Genomic DNA, 17,464 nt, shown 5'->3' with positions numbered 1-17,464 from the left:
TATTATTCCTACTTAAGGTGAAATAAAAATTTTATAATTATTTAATGTATTATCAAGGAGGAAAGCTTCAACCTCTTTCATACCATATCACAAGTTTTAGCAGAGGAATTGTTGAAGACGTGCTGGGTCTATTTTATTTAATTTCTTTTATTTCTTTTCATTGCTTTAATTGCTTTTGAATTACAAAGAAATACAGAAACAGTACTTACAAGCAAGGGACTATGAACTGATCACAGATCTCTTATTTGATTTTTTGGCAAGTCATCTTATTTCTTTTATCCTATATACTCTATCTGTAAAACAGGGGTAAATAATGTTTCTACTAGAATTCCACTGAAACAAGCAAATGCCCACATGCTGCTTAGCTTCTGTTACTAGGACATCTTACAGCAAACAATCAGAATTTTCTGGTGTCTCTTGTTCAACTTCAAACTATCCTGACAGCCTTGGGGGTTTCTCTTAGAGAAACCCAGAGACAATCTAGGAGAAAAGCAGTGTTTTGAAAACAATCCCAGCCCAAACCATTGTAGGTTTGCTTCTACTGACCTGGTGGGAGCCAGCTCCTCCAGCTAAACACTGGGATGGATGGAGGGATAGGGAAACTTCCCAGATGGGGAGCTGGTGGATGAGGGAAGCTCACACATGCCTTTGACACAACTGGTCAGGCTTTCCCTCTTGAAATCTCCTCCTCCCTCTGCACCCAGGCTCCTGCCCTCTCTGTGAGAGCTGTGTAAGGCTCTGGCTTTGGTTCCTTCCCCCCCACAGATCTGCAGCTGATTTATGGCTGGAAAATCTCATGCACCAACCCAGTTACTATTTAATAAGGGACAGATTTCCCTCCCTGCTACACTGCTCTCTCCGATCTCTCTCACTGCTCAGCCTTCAACTCAAATTCAGCACAACACAGCAATTCCTTGTCCCCCAACACGTCTCCACACCATCTATTCTTGTGACATGCAACATGATTGTCTTTCTTTCTACCCAGACTCAACAGCTTTTTTTATTCAGTTCTTATTTTCCATCATTGCATTTTGGGCAAGCTCTCTGATTCTTTCTGCATGACATCAATAGGAAACAGACTGGTCCCAGCCACTCCTTTCCTAAAACCCTCTTCTAAGCTCTCAGCCTTTATTTATATTATCACACACTTTTGTTTTAGCCTTGACAAAAAAATCTATGCACCACCTACAGTAATCTAGAACCTTGCTACAAACACTGTTTTTTAGTACCATACTGGTCTTTTTCTTTCATGCCACTGTCTTTCCCCAGTTCAGCACATGAAACAATAGCCACATTCCTTCTGTAGCCAATCCCTTCATGGTCTGACTTCTCCATTGTCTATCAGCATATTAATTCCTCTCTCAGCTCAGATATCATTCACCTGTTAAATTTTTACTCAAGCATTTCTGCACTTTCCCCCATGCTGCCATAACTGAAAGGAGCTGAGCATAAACAACTCATCACCTCATCCCACTCTTGCAATCTCTAGTCTGGCTTCTCTTGTCAATTGATATACCAGGGATAATAATTTCTTCACAGTCCATGGAAATTTCAGGCACCACCATGAACCCTTGTGTTAGCTGAATCTCCAAATGTCTAGTCCCAGATGCATAAGCAATAGCAGAAAATCTAGTGAGCCCATGTGAATATCATCCACAGGGGAGGAGGAAGGTACAGTAAGAAACAAGTTAGCACCATTTGTCCCCAGTGTTTCAGAGCAGGTGTGACACAGGGATTTATGATGTACACTGCATTACTGTGAGGTTTTACCTTCCTAAAGCAAACACTATCCCCCACAAGCTATCAGCAAACAGAATGCAAATCTTGTTGTCACGAGTGAATAATTTATTAAATTGACACTATTACTAATAATTACAGAAGATGTGCCTGTTTTTCACTCCTGACAAACAGGAAGCCAGCCATGTTTCCCATTTCAGCAACGATACACAAGGAACAATTCAAAGTGATGCTTGTCCCTGGCTGGCACGTATTCTTTACCATTTGAAGTTTATTTGATACAAATGAGGGTCTACAGAACCCTGCTGACACGAAGTCACAAAGAGCATATACATTTATGAATACTGCATTTACTGCACTCTGTATGCAACGTTTGTTAGGTCTCGGGGCTGAAATCACAGCTCTGAATCCATCTTGAAGATGTTAAGGATGCGTTGTGAGCTTTTGCTTTCTCTCCTCCTGTCCCCCAAACAAAACAAAACCAAACAAAACATCACCACAGCCTTCATGGCTTTAATTATTAAGTTTATATTTTCTGTTTTATCTTAAATCCCATAATGGAAGCAACCAGGGGTTTTTTTCTGTCTCCTCGTTTCCTTTTTTTTTTTTTTTTCTGTAATAGTACACACTGTTGATGTAGGAAGGAAATGTGAAGACAGAACAATCCAGCTGGATTAGACATTTTTGAAACCTACTGCCAGCAGTGAGCTGTCAAAGCCAGCAATCAAATGTAACCCTGGCGAAAAAGAACTGGGGACTGCTGTGAGGAGATTTACTTAGAAGAAACTCTCAAATAGTGCTTTTATGTCCTGATTCTCCTCCCCTGAACCAGTTTTATACCTGCTTGTTGTCTCCCCCACCTCCTTGAAGCTACACCTGGTTTACAGTCTGTGGTAGGAATACTTTCTCTATTCCAAAATTAACTATTGCATTTCTATGGCCTCAGTGCAGAGCACCTTGACAAATACCTATTGTTCTCCTCCTAGATCTTAAAATCTACGAAAATGTGGGGTAGCTATTAATACAGAGATCTCTACAATATGTCCAAGAATAAAAAGACTTATTACCATTTTTTTTTTGAGCTCAGAAGCTGACAAAAGAAGGATGTCACCAGAAGTCAGAAGGGTAAGAATTCACTATTCTGACCTTACTCCCACTTTTCTGCAAGACCATAATTATATAAAATTTATGTTCCATCTTTTCACCAGAAAGCTGTTAATAAGCATAAGGACAACTTGGTAATAAGCACCATTAAAATTAAAAGACACAAGAAGATATTTTGCTATGGCAATGGAAAGCAAAGCAAGACAAAAGTTAAAGAACTGACTGGAACATGAAGACAATTTAAGGAGTGAATATGGGGTATTAAAGAACAGGGTCTCAGACAACCAGTGAGGGAAAAGCAAAGACCAAGAATATGTTGACTAATTATTACAACAGCAAGATACTTACATTACAAAAAAGGTCTTTCTGGATTAAAGAGGAATGACTACAGAACAGGAGAGTAACATCTGAATTTTGGCTATATCTAGGCTACCAACATACCTGAGTCTCTCTCCACTATAAAATGAAAGTAATGCTACTTAATTATTTTCTAGCAATGGCATGAAGATTTCTTGATTAATACCAATTTTTAAGCTTTAAAACCCTCTGGTTCATGCAGAATCTGAATTTCAATGCAACAGTCAAGGAAAAAACAGGACTACAAGAGTGTTCAATTTTTGATAACATATTTTTGATAGCATATTTTTTCTGTTGGACAGAAAATTGCCTTTAAGATTGAAACATGAGGAGCCACAGAAGCCACTGTAGATCCACATACTGGAAAAACTCACAAAGAGTCAATTAAATAGTTTAGCTTCACAATTTGTGATTTGAAAACTCTGTACCACCTTAAATTTTAACCAGAAGAGAGAATTTATAGAACACTGGCTACTTTCCCTCTTTTAAATTGATCAGCCATTACAGTTAACAACCTTCCTACACCATAGAAATAAATAAAGAATGTTGTATCCATTCTAATTTAAAAACTCTTATCATCATTAAAAACACAGTTGATTTAGTCAGAAGTTCCATCTATTATGTGCTGTAATGATTTAATAGTGCCAATTAGATCTGTAGTATTCCTAGACATGGAGGAGTTGCAGCTGGAGCTCTGCCGACCAGTCAACCAATTTTCAAAGGATATTCAAAGGTCTGCACGACTCTATTCTGGATGGAAGATTAAATTGTAAAAGAAAAAAGAAGCAGGATTTCAAAACAAGTATTCCAATATGACAAATAACTCTTCTCCCCGGGCTTTGCTTTTGTAGAAAAGAGAAGTATTTCACCCTCCTATTCCATAAGTAGCTGGAAATGCTCTGCATATTTTAATAATGACATCAAATAACTTGCTAATTCAAGATACTTTAGCCAGCCATGTGTCCTAGTGAGAGACAATGCATGAGCCCTTTAAAGTATCTACAATACAGAATATGTTCCTTGATAATGTCATTAAGCCATGATGACATGTAGCAAGCAATTGCTGGCAAAGGTCAATAACCTGATCCATTTATACAAGGAATGCCTGTTAAAACAGTGTTTAAAGAACAATCAAATGATTGATGACCATAAGCTCTATGTTGGCCATGATGTGCTGGGTGCACACACAGCGTGTTCTGCAAGCACTCCACGTACCTCTGCTGCTGGGGGGGAGACTGTTCTGCCAGAAAACAAACCAAAATGTTTAGACAAAAATGCTGACAACAGTAATTGAATAAATAGAGGTCTGAAGATGCATTTGTGAGCACTGAGCACTACAAATGCGATGCAGATCTAGCTGAGTACAGCTCAGTTTGAAAATAAGGTGCTCTGCAAAACAGACTGCAAACACCCTCTAAGCTCCATGTCACAGCCTGGGGAAAAAAAGAAGTGACCATCCCATAGATCTCTCTCACTGATTTCTAAAATTCTTAATTTTTAATTTAAGCTGATGCATTAAAATGCAGCTTGATTTCACGCATGTTTCAATTTTGCCAGCTCAAAAGCCATTGTCAAAATTCACAGGTCCAATTTGCTGTGTTATTTAAAAAAGGGGGAGAAGGATCATTTCCAAAATATTTTTGTTGTTTTAATCTGTCAACAACCATCATTCTGTCAACAGAGTGCTGCACACTTCTTTGAATTTAATACCCTTTTCTAAACAGTAATTAACCTAACAGCTTCTTACAAGTCATTTCTCTGTCTCACCAGAAAAGCGTGGTGACCTGTGTGTTCTGTAGGACAGGAATGTTTCCCAAAATTGTCATATAGTCCCCACACAGAATTAATTCTGTCTTTCTAAAGTGACCACATTTCACTTTTCACAAACAAGAACAATCTTGAAAGTCATATATATATATATAAAAAATATATATATAAATATATATGATCATAGAAGTAATAAAATAAATATGGTCCATGCAAGGCATTTGATATTCTATAACTGTAATGGTTCTGGCTTTCATGAGATAAACATGCTGGGACCACATTGTGCTGCTGAAGTGCACCCTTCAATTAAAGAGCATTTCTGCACACAAGCCAGTTCCTCATGGAGGTGTTGATTATAAATGGCATTCATCAGAATCAATGGTATAAAAATAAGCTCCCTGCCATTTTGCTGCATCCATAAACAGGTGTGGCCTGAGCTTTATTAGGTGCCCAGACAAAACGACATGCAAGGACTGTATCTCAGCATGAGTCACAAAGCAAAATTACAGTTCTGTGCTGCACTTGTGAGACTTCTTAAAATATGTTTCCCAAGTCAGGGGCAGCAGTCAGTGTTGTTGGTTAGGGCAGTCAGGAACTGGATCCACCCCTTCCCGGACCCTGAAGAACTCCTGCATCGTGGTGAAACAGCCAGACATGTTCCATGACTGCTGTTAGAGCTCCACCTTTCCTACAAAAGTGCAATTTCTGCATGGCACAGTGAGCAATGTTATATACTGGAATTATATTTAAAAGCATTCTTATGAAGAGTCATCACTTCTTCCCCAGTAATCTCCCACCAGCCACAAAACCAGCTGAAAAGGGGCAGAAAACAGTTAAAGCAACAGTGAGTTGATCATTCATTGATCACTTTTCCATCTTGCCCTCAGTGCAGATGGAAGTTCAGTCTGCTCCTTAGCACACATGTGCCAAAGAACTGTTAAAAATGGATGCTAAGTACTCCAAACTTCTTTACATTTTGGAAGCTAACACCAACTGACCTACTAAAGGAATCTATCCTGTTTCCATCCTGTTTGGCTCTGTACTTGAAGCCTCTCCTGCCGACATAATTTTAACCACACATACCAGGATGGATTTTTCCCCACAAGGCTTTACAGGCACATCACAATTTTCACTCCAAGTGTCCAAAGATCTTTCAGCAAGCCAGTGGAAATTTTCCCATGTCCCTCCAGTGGAAATTAAGTTTTCATCTTCCTTCTTACTCTGTGAAAGAAATCAACCTATTTCCCATTTTCCATGACACAATCCCATTTCTTCCCTTCTGCTATTGTCCTCCTGCCAGGCTTTTCCCACCAGCTCCTCTTGTGTCCTTCTCTATCTTGTCATCCATCAGGTGAATGCCAACACTGGAGCCTGATGATTTCATTATGAACTGACAAAGTCAAAGACTTGTCATTTACAGATCAGGAATGGAGATGTGGGAATGTTATGGTTCTTCCAAAAGTCAGAATAAATTAGTGAAACATAGGTGTATCTCCTGACCTCCAGTTTCTTAAGACAGAACATTGCAACATTTAGCTTGTAATTTTTCCATGTTCAAGAGGGGGAAAAAAGGCATCATTCTCAAGTGCTAGGAACCTTCCACTCCACATTCTTACATGTCCTTCTTAGATATTGAAAGAACTGGGGTTTTCTCTTTCTAGTGTTCCTGGTACAGAAGTCAGTACCTCTGAATTTTGCCTCCTTGGCCAGGGGAGCAAGGCCAAGCTGGGGCCTAGAGCTGCAGGGGTAGGAGCTCAGCACAGACCACAGACCAAGAACAGCTCAGAGACTTGCAGGGAAGGCAAGCATTCTGTGGGAGGATGTGTTTAGATGATTCTTAACTTCTCTCTACATTAAAGAGCACTACATTTTGTTGGGTTTGATTTCCCCCCCACTCTTTTTGGCCTAGGGAAAAATCCACCTTCACTTTATTAATAGTGAATTCAAATGGTTTTTCTGCTGCAATTTAACAACTTTTTTTTTTTTTTTCCCTGCACAGAGACAAGATAGTCTTCTCTCTTAAACCCTTCAACATATTTGTTCTGCATTATTTTTTCATTCGCAGTTATCCCGGAGGCTCTCAATGTTTAAATAGCTCCCTCCTTCCCATGTAAAGCTGTGCACTAATATCGATCAACTTAGGCTGGGAGTTACTATAAGGCATTTTTCAATAACCAGCCAAGCTGTTCAGAGAGTGTCTTGGATATAACCCTTAGGTAAACAGCACAATACACAAGGAACTTTCGCTCAGCAGGCACATCCTTCCAATCTCGAGGCTCGCTGCCAGTGCTTCACCAGACAAAGAACTCGATTCTGACTTTCTACTCTGCAGGTCAGAGGCCAAGTTATATTAGCTGAGGATGTCTTTATCCTTATGCACAGCATTTAAGTTTCTTAGTACACTTGCATATTTAAAGATCTCACAGTCATATGCCCTTCAAATAAGGGGTTGGGAAGTAAATAAGCTTTTAATGAGTATCGATTTACTTTTTAATTTAAAAAAGTAAACTCAAATAAAATTTCATTCATCTAAGAAGACAAAGGTGTGGCTGTGCAAGAATTTTAGGTATTAATAAGATGAAACATCTTTATCAGTGAATGAGAGTCAATAGGAACTCTAACCTGACTGAGGAGGGAGGAAGACAATAATAATTTTAAGCTAAACAACTAAAAATAAATCATAGGAAAAGGATGATACATATAAACAATATGTCAAGTAGTATCCACACTTACAGGGAGACGAGTAAGCTATTCTGAATTGTTAGGTTTTCATTTAATTCATCCCTGATATAAAATGCCAGGTTTATTCTATTTTTACATTAACTCATTAATCAAAAATGGGAGAGAAATGTGATTGGCATGAAAGACTTAAAATCATTCATACTTTATGCCTTAAATAGCTACATTCATTGGTTACTTCCCACAGTACTTAATTCTGAAATGAAAAACATGGGGTGTTTTAATTTCCTCTTCTTAACTGTAAAGCATCAGATTATGCTACATTGTTTTTTTAGCTCTGAGAGATCCTTAAGAGACAAGCCTGTGTAAACTCAAATGGCAAAAAAAAAGTCTGATGTAAAAATAGTCCTAGGTCCTTGCTTTGCCCACTAAAAGCAGTGATGTTCACACCCACCAGTGGGCGAAAGATAAACATCACAAAAGTAAATAACACTCTGAAATAGCTGGCTCCTATGAGTCCTGCAGACAGCACAAACTGTTTTGTTGTTTTAAAAAAAGATTACGCATAAGCAAATCCACATGACTTTAATGACAATTTCTGAACGTGTTTTCAGGTCAACATCTGTGCTGGGGAGCCAGGGCAGAGCCCTGTGGTGCAGCTGCTCCCAGTGCCCTGCTGGCTCTGCCCTCACTGCTCCCTTTCCTGCTGGACCTGTCCATGTCCAGGCTGGCTCCTGCTGCAGCAATGCTCCCTCACCAAGGAGTGAGGCAGGCTGTGGTGGCAGGACACAAAAATGAAGGTGAGTGTGGCTGGGCAGCACTCAGGCACCAAAGCTTTGGGGGATGCCCACATGTATTGAACTGAGACACACACAGGGATGGACCCTTGGAAAGCTGAAAGCTCCACATTCAGAGTTCTCTGCACCTGACAGATGGCTGAGGAGCACAGCACTTACCTCTCTCCCTCCCCACAGAGCAACACCTTAACCATCAAGAATGAACAGGGCTGCAGCAACTCAGGAAAATTCCTGTGCAATGGCAAATGCAATTCAATGCAGGTAAATGCAGGATAAAAATTGTAAGACAAAAGATTCCAAAAGAAAGCCAAGACATTAGGGGAAAGTGTTCAGAGGCATAATGATTGAAGAGAGATTTAAGTGTCCTCCTGGGTTATGAAAGTCTTAAGCTAAAGGATAACTGCAGTGGGAAAATAATGCTGCACAGTGAGCTGCATGCCTAGAGGAATAAAAAGCTAAAATTCTGGTCCTGACTGGCACATAAGACTGACTGGAAGCCCTGCCTATAGTATTGCATTGTCTTTTTGCACATAAATTAATATTTCCAAGTAAACTGACAAAAGAGGAAGAAGAAGGGAAGACCATCTGAAACAAAAATTCATATTTTATAGCCCACTGTAGCCAGCTCTGTATCACACAGAAACTGCAGGTCACCACCACACTGCTTCAATTTTCCATTTCTGGCCATGTTCTGTGAGAGTGCAGATGGGATTGCAAAAAAGAAGTCACAGAAAGAATCTCCACAGGGTCATTCAGATGCCTTTGCTGTGAATGTATGCTACATGCTCAAGGGCAAGTAAAGTGCTGGATTTTTTTCATAAAATAGATTAGGAATATTCAAAGGACTGAAGGGAGGTGGTAGGCAGGAAGGACAAACAGTGATTATACTGCACACATACAGTATAGCTTTCCTTATTCTTAAAAACACAACAAACCAAAAAAGTCAACCAACCAAAGATGGAAATTTAGCTAAACACTTGCTTATGACAGATCTTGAATTATGGGAGTTGATGTGCATGTTCTATGTTTTGAGACAGTAATCAAAACAAAACAAGAAAATAACATCACCAATGCGTCCTATAACCTGGGGAACATTTAGAATAATTTGCAAGATGGAAAAAACTTCCGTGGTAAATACAAATTATAATGCTCAACTCTTTAAAACAGTGTTAATTCAAATTATTTCAGGACATGATTATTATAAGCAGGTTCAAGCATAATTTTACACTTCAGAATAACTTCAGCACAGCTCCCCTGAGCCTGGCTTGCTTAGGCAGAGCACTGCCTGTCTCCAGGTCATCCTGAGCTCTGCTCAGGTGCCACCTCCCCAGTATAAGGGAGGCAGGACTCAGGAACACACGGTGGCTCAAAGTGCTGGCCCATCACCTTTACAAACTTATTTGTCCAGATATGCTCTGTAGAAACTAAAGTCTTGGAGGAAGAAGTGTAGCATCTGACTTGGCACTTTATATGATACAAAAACTTTGTCATGTCCCAAGTACTGTGTATCAAAAATTGATTTCAATTTCCTCTAGAGCCTATCTCAAATTAAGATCAAAAATGTAAGACTTTCTGAAAAGGAATGAAACCTCACACATATGCAGGATCTTTGTCCAGATTTCTGTGCAACCAGAGAGGGACTTAGGGTAGAAAAGACAGTTCTAAGACCATTCCCCAAGGAAGTTTCTGAAAATGAAGATGCTGCCTTTAGTTACCAAAAATTAGTTCCAAGTTCAACTGGTGCAAAATTTGAAGCTAGAAATGTGCAATCCATTTGAAACATGTTTAAATTTATTTAATTAGTTAATCAAAATAAAACCACACCCCTTTGTGGGGTGTAGGGTGTATGGTCTTTCAGGTAGACCATAAATCAGAGTTCAGCACAAGGCCTTACAACAGGCATCTGAGTCCTGAATTCTCAAACTGAGCCAACCTTAAAGGCCAGGCAGTGGGCAAGGGCACCTGTGTTAAGGAACACCATCCTTACTCTTCCCACATCTTCTTTGTGGTTCATTAATCCCCTGAGGGTCCCAGGGGTGACTGGAAGAACATGTCAAGGCTCCCTGCTCAGCACATCACCTCCATGCTCTGCCCAGCACATCTGTAACAGGCACAGATGTTACAGATGTTCCTGTCTTCCTTTCCCCAGTGCTCTGGGCAGTTCCCCCCATCCTGCTAAACCACCAGGACAAACAGCTTCAGGCTGCAAGTTTTCCTCCTGGACAGAGCTCTCACATGAGCCCACCCCACACCCAGGCTCACCCTGGGCTCCATCCTGATGTCACCCCCGTGGATGGGGGCTCCTGCTCGCATCACCAAGGAACACCTGGCCCCAGCTGCTGGGCTGGGGGAGTATCAGGCTGCTGTTACAAAGGTTTGTTGGCAGATAATTTTAAAGAAACACTTTTAAGAAACATTTTGAGAATGTTTTTACAATCTTCACCTCTACCTGTTCAGTCCTAAAATCCATTTTTTACTATCACTTCTCCAAAAGACAAATTTTATGTTTCTTTTTTTTTTTTTTAAACCCACTAGAAGGAATCCCCTACTGCCTACACAATAAAGTCAGTCAGAGGCAAGATTCTTTCTCACAGATCTTATCCCTCTAAGCCATCAGACTGACTAAACCACTATCCTTTGATCAATAGGCCGCAAAGTGGGAATTTTCAAAAAAACCTTTAAGCAAAATAAAGTTGCTTCCTTATTACACACAGGCCTTACTCCCCCAAACTAGAAGAGTGGTGGGATTTCTCTTTTTTTATTCCTTTACTTTTATTTTTTGTTCAAAACTTGTTCAGTCTGGATGCAAGATAGATCCCATCAAGGCAGAGAAAGCACTGAGAATAAGAGAGTATTTATTACCAGTGAAAATGGTGATTTCATCAAAGGCTCAGCAAAGTGGCCAACTGTGAGAAATCGTGAACCATACACTGAATTTCACCATTTGTTTACAATTAAATGTATTAAAAAAGGTGTCTAATTAACAGTCTGTAAATGTAAATGTATGCTATGTTTAATTAAAGGGTTGTGAATAAAAACAGTGGTTCTACATGCAGCATAAATGGGTACTGATTCTTTGAGCTTTATTTTAAGCTGTCCATAGTGTAAAAAAAAAAGAGGTTTTATGTGTGAGACTCAGTTTGGACATTGGACTTCTGAGATCCTATTACAGCAATCACCTAGTGTTAAAAAGCCAAAACATCTTTTCAGAGACCACTGCCAGACAGAAAAGAAAATGACTCTCTAATAAAATCGGATCAATTTTCTAGCTAACCTGTCCCAAGTGGAAACAACATAAGACAGGTTCCCAGAGAGTCAGCATTAATGATGGGTCCATGCAATGAATATCATATGCTTCCCTGGACATAACAAAATTGCCTGGGGCAACTTCCATATGAGGGCTGGATTGCAAGTTGTCTGTCTTGCTTCTTTCCCCTTCCTAAGCTAGCTCCTAGGCTTTTTTTTTTTCCTAAAGATTTCTCACTGGGCTTAACTGTGGTACAGAGTATGTGCTTAAACATATGGAAAAAAAGAACTGATTTACTTAGTGCAGCTGAGACACGTAAGAGAGCCAGGTTCAGTTCCTGTCTCTGGAGGCAAGGCACAGCCTGGCCCTGGGGACGTCACCCTGGGCTGCTTTTAGCTGATCTTCAGCAGCCTACGCTGCTGGGCTCTGAGCAAACATCAAGCCCACACCAGCCTGACGTTCCACAGCCCTCCTTCCACACTGGTAGTCTCTTCTGGACTCATGAGGCTGAGGTTCAACACCATAAAGACATTATCCATTACCATAAACCATTATTCTATTTTCTACATTAGGGGTTTTGGGCTGCCAGAGGATGCTCATGTGTGCCTATGAAATCTGGGACATCCAGATTTCCAGGCAGCATCCAAACTGTGCTCAAACCCTAACTGAGATAACAGTAACAACATCCCTGGACATAGGCATGTTGAGGATAAATTGCCAGAAGCAAATGAGACATTCCACCTAAATGCTAGATAGGTTAGATACATTATTTTGAAAAAAAAAAGCACAAGCATATTGATCTGAAAATACTTGGGGTAGCATAAAGGAGAATCTTTGCACTAAAAAGCCCACATGCAGGATTTAAGTGCCAGGCATCATATAATCAGCTACACTATTGAATATGACTGCAGAATGTATGAACACTTGACTAAAGTATCTATCACTTACAATATTTATACTGAGAGAGTTTCGATTGTTCAAAAGTATTTCTATCCAGCTTTTTACCTACTAAAGACAACATTTAAAGAACAATATTTAGAACAAAATTTATTGTGCCTTTTTGCACCATTTTCATTGAAGAAGTAATAGTACTCCAGTGCAGTCTCAAATCCTGACAAAACCAAACAAACTAAATTCCCCATAACAGCCCAAGAGACAATAACTGCTATTTCAAATGCACTATTTCCACTATTTGCTTTCTCAAATCTCTATTACTTTTGATGAAAGGAAACCTTTTTGCACACAAAAAGGGCTGGGCAACATTTTTTTCTCAGTTAAGAGTACTCTGCAGACTTTTTTTAAATTAAGGAAGTTTTCATTGTAACAATTTTTAATTTTTTTACTTTTGCAATGATCACTATCTATATTACAAAGAACTGATAAAATTTAATTTGAAGACAAATATTCCTCCATTGCATCAGCATACTAAGAAACAAGAAATATATATACTAGAGAAAGCTCAGCTGCACTGTTTTATGCAACAGGAATATTTCAACCTCGAAGTAAAAAAAATTGCCTTTTATTTCCAAAGCATTATCAGTAGTACTACAGCAGAAAGCTAATGTGGCATCTAGGCACCTATACTTGCAGTTAAACATAGGCAGGTAGTAGAATTGCACTTTAAATATAAATATCACAAAAGCAAAAAATTGGTAGAGTACATAATCTGCACACCTTAATTTCTATTCACGTGACTCTAGTGGTTTAGTATCCTCAGTTCCAAATTAATACAGATTCTATACATATATGGTAACTTAAAATATGTTTTCAACAAATAATTTCACAAGTTGGCACAAAATCCAGCTTCCCTCTGCCACCAGAAAAGCTAGTCTTGTGCTGCCTCTGGATTTGGAGAACTGGGCTTTGCTCCTTGCTCCAACATACATCTGAGAAAGCCATTTAATTATGTCCTTCATAACATGGGGCTCATAATTTCTCTCTCTTGCCTGGTGACATTGTTAATATTGGCAACAGGGACTGCCTCTCGTGCTGGGTTTGTGCTCTGGGATCAGGTCACGATGCTGCAGAGGCACATGGTGCTGCTCACTGGACACCCACTTGCCTCCACGACCCTGACCCACCATACCTAACACACAGCAGCCTCATCTTATTAATTTTTTATTAAATACCTGCAAAGAATGGGAACGAAGTATAAGAAGCTGTTGGAGGCAGGTGCAAATTACCTTAGTGCAATTAGTCAGAAATTTAGTTTTAACAAGCAAGCATTTAAAATGCAAAAGCATTGTAGAGTCATCTGATCTCTTTCCCCAGTTGAACTTTCCACTTGACAGTGAAAGACACAGGGACAAGAAACTGAGAAAAACAGGTTAAGCTGTGCTTCATTATTCTACAGCATATCAGTCCAGCCCCTGAGCAACATGTCCATTAAATGCTTAAGACAGCAATGGAAGCCCTGTGGATCTTTACATCTCACCTGTGCATGTTCAGTCCTAGGCTGTACAGCACAGGTAAGAAATAGTACATGATTTACTCACTTCTTATTTTATTTTACTAATAGAAACCAGCAATCCAGCTAAGAGGAGGTACTGCTTTACAGATAATGCTGGGGATCACCAGAAGTCTGTAGAAGACACAAACTGAAAAATTCAGGTACTAATGACAAAGCACAGTGAAAGAGTGGTAATTAGAAATACATTAAAGCATGGGGCAGCAAGGGTCAATGCATTTGCCTTTCAACATCACAGTATGAATAAAACCACACGACAGTATAAGTTAGTTTGTACTTCTCCTGCTAACACAGCTCAAAATCTGCCTAAGGATTCAAAAGGTCTCAGGACCTTCCCATGGAAGGAGCTGCAGGAGATGCCCATCCCAGCACTTCACACCATGCTCTGCTCCAGCCAGTGTGAAGAACCAGATTTTGCACACACAAGAAACAGCCCGCACAGGAGATTCGCCGCGCTTTAAGCTCGTGCAGATGCTTGAAAACAAGCAACAGCTTAACACTAATCCTGCCCAGGAATCAGTGCTAACTAATGCCAGAGTCCCCTCTTCCCATGCCTGTGGAGGGCACCGAAGGAACCCCACAGCCAGGCCAGCCTGCAGCCAAGGGCTGCATTCCACATGAAGAGCTTGGGTTTGGTTCCCAGTTTGAGTCTCTCTCTCCCTAGGTTAGAGGGGGAGAGGAGAATGATTTAATGCTGCTCAACAGCAGCAACCCCTTTGGGCAAAGAAAGCATGGATGGGGTCCAGCCAGAGAAGGGGGGAGTCAGAAAGGTTCTGACTGTGAAGACATTCATGTGACCCAGGGCATAAAGAGATTTTACTCATCATATGAAATGTGAACTAAATGAATGCCCAGCAAACTCTGCTTTGGTATTTTTTAAAAAATCTACTTCATGCATCAAATTATCTACCAAACCACCTACTTACTTGTCTTTAATGACTACTATGAAAACAGCTATCTTTTTTTAAGTGCATTGTAAACTGAATGACCCTTCTATAAAACCCCACTGGATTTGTAGTGTTAAAAGCCAAAGTCCCAGAACCGTACCTCTGTTTACTTGAGAAGTATAAACCATTACCCAGAAAACAGAGAAGCCTTTTACAGAGACTGGAAAACAAATGGTTTAAAAGCATTAAGATCTACATATCTTTCCTTCCCATACATTCAAGGCCATCAATCATATATAATCCAGAACATACGAGGTGCAAAAGTGCTAAAAAGGGCCCATTAAAATACAAGTCTTTCCAGGTGTACCACCCAATCACCAGAACTGAATACAGAGCAAAACCAGCTCCCACTTATACACACAATACCATTAGAGGTAATTTATCATGTCTTCTTAAGTGATATATAGCACGTTATGAAATTGCTCATTAAGTCTCCCAGCTAAAGCCCAGCTTGCCCCCATGTACTTAAGCGACTGTAATTGGCATTTCAGAGACCTTGGCTTAGAATTCACTCTTATTCATAAAGCTCAGCTTCCATAATCAACTTTTTAACCTGCTTCTAGTAATATCAGCAAGTTCATTTTTCTGTGTTAGTTTTGCATATTATGCAATGCAATGGTTCCTTTTGAGCCCACAAACAGACAGTATTTGAATTAGATTTCTTCTTCCCCTTTGCCATTCTCCCTTCAAGAAGACCTATAAAAGCCTAAACCCATAGAAGCCATGCCTTTACTGTAGATCCAAAAAACCCCTTCATTAAAATACCATTTTAATAAGTGTAGAGCCACAGAAACTTTTTTTTTTTAATGGGAAAGGAAGCATTCTCATAAACATCCAAGATCGTGATTGTAATCATCCTAGCACATAAGTATCATTAGTCACAAAGAACTGCATTTAAAAAGCATTTCAGCACATGCTTAAACTCCAGCATATGTTTAAGTCCTGCTGCCTCCAAAGGGACTCATGTGCACGTCTGGCTAAGGGCCAAACAGCCAAGTTCACATATCAGCACATGAGCAGTTTCACACCCATGCTTTGCAGGATGACTTTCAGCCAAAGATCTCAATAGCCTTCCCATGGGAAGACAAGTGTCACTGTCTCATTCAGCTGGATGAGAGAGACACGGGGTTTGGCCAACTTAAAGCCTAGCACTGTGCCAGAGCCAGGAATTAAATCTTCTGATGAAACTTCAGCAACCCCAAATGGTTCCCTATCCATGAGACCTCTCCTGCCTCAATCAGGATTCATGCTCTGCTGTATTTGTTTTGTCTGCTCTGCACTGGCAAGCACAGGGCTGATGCTCACAGCAGCCACAACACTGTCCTGGAAAACAAAGTCCTTGTGGAGGAGCCACGCAGCAGTTCAGCTGCTGGACCATCCAAGGCAATGCTAGTGGACTTATCCAGCTTTGTCTGCCTAAACCTACACTAGAGAGAAAACATTTCAGCACAAGTTGATATTTCCATACTGGCTTAGAAGTCCTCACCTCTGGTTTGTTTGACTATTTCCAGTTCAGGTCTCTACTCATTATTGTGCCTTGAAATTACAGCAAACATTTTCTTTTTACCCTCATCCCATTTCAGTCTTTCTACTACTTTTCTGAGAGCAGATGACAAAGTTCACTGTCACAGGCAGAAATATACAGAAATGCATTACAAAAGAGATGCTCCTACTAAGGGTGGAAAATGAAGCTCAGCAGGCAAAAGTCAGTGAGAAGGCAATTCCCTCTGAGAGTGTCTGCTGCTTTATGGGTTAATATAGAGGTCCTCAAACCATTTCATAATTGCATCACTTCTTAATAGAAGACTGGCTTGCTGACACCTTTCCATTTGCAGCTGTCTGGACCACCTGCCCTCCCCATTTGCAACCACATTACATCCCTGTGACACCCTAGAAGAGCAATGCCTGGTTAGTGATCTATTTTATTTCACCTTGTGGCAATTTATCAGACTGAAACAAGGGGAAGTGCCAGCTCCTAACCACACACAATTAGTTATGCAAGAAGTGATTTTTAGGAACAAAGTGAAAACTTCAGTTGTTGTAATTTATTTGATTTCTCAGTACAGACAGAGCACTTGCCTGTGACTGTGCTGAGACGTCTGCATGGCACAGTGCCCACCTCTGCTGTGACTGCTTATGGACAGTCACCCAGGGCATGGCAACATGTGACAGACTAATAAGCCCAGTGCATTCAGCATAGGAGTCCCTGTGGATGGCTTGAGAAGGACAGGACACAAATGACTGCAAATTAGAGTAAGTTTTGCCAACAGGAGCATAGCCCCATCACTGCCCCTTTAACTGTTCTAAGCCCAACTCTAAAACGATCCTTTTTGACACTAAAAGATACAAAGATATCAAAACC

The 17,464-nt window shown here is 40.2% G+C and overlaps 1 protein-coding gene across 4 annotated transcripts in view; it reads right to left on the bottom strand.

The window, feature by feature from the left end:
- VTI1A (vesicle transport through interaction with t-SNAREs 1A) overlaps positions 1-17,464 on the bottom strand; it is a 267,159-nt gene that overhangs the window by 123,957 nt on the left and 125,738 nt on the right. The gene's annotated exons all lie outside the window — the stretch shown is intronic.

Source organism: Molothrus ater, chromosome 8 (assembly GCF_012460135.2).
Source record: "Molothrus ater isolate BHLD 08-10-18 breed brown headed cowbird chromosome 8, BPBGC_Mater_1.1, whole genome shotgun sequence".
Classification (NCBI taxonomy): domain Eukaryota; kingdom Metazoa; phylum Chordata; class Aves; order Passeriformes; family Icteridae; genus Molothrus; species Molothrus ater.
This window is presented reverse-complemented; position numbering and strand designations above follow the sequence as displayed.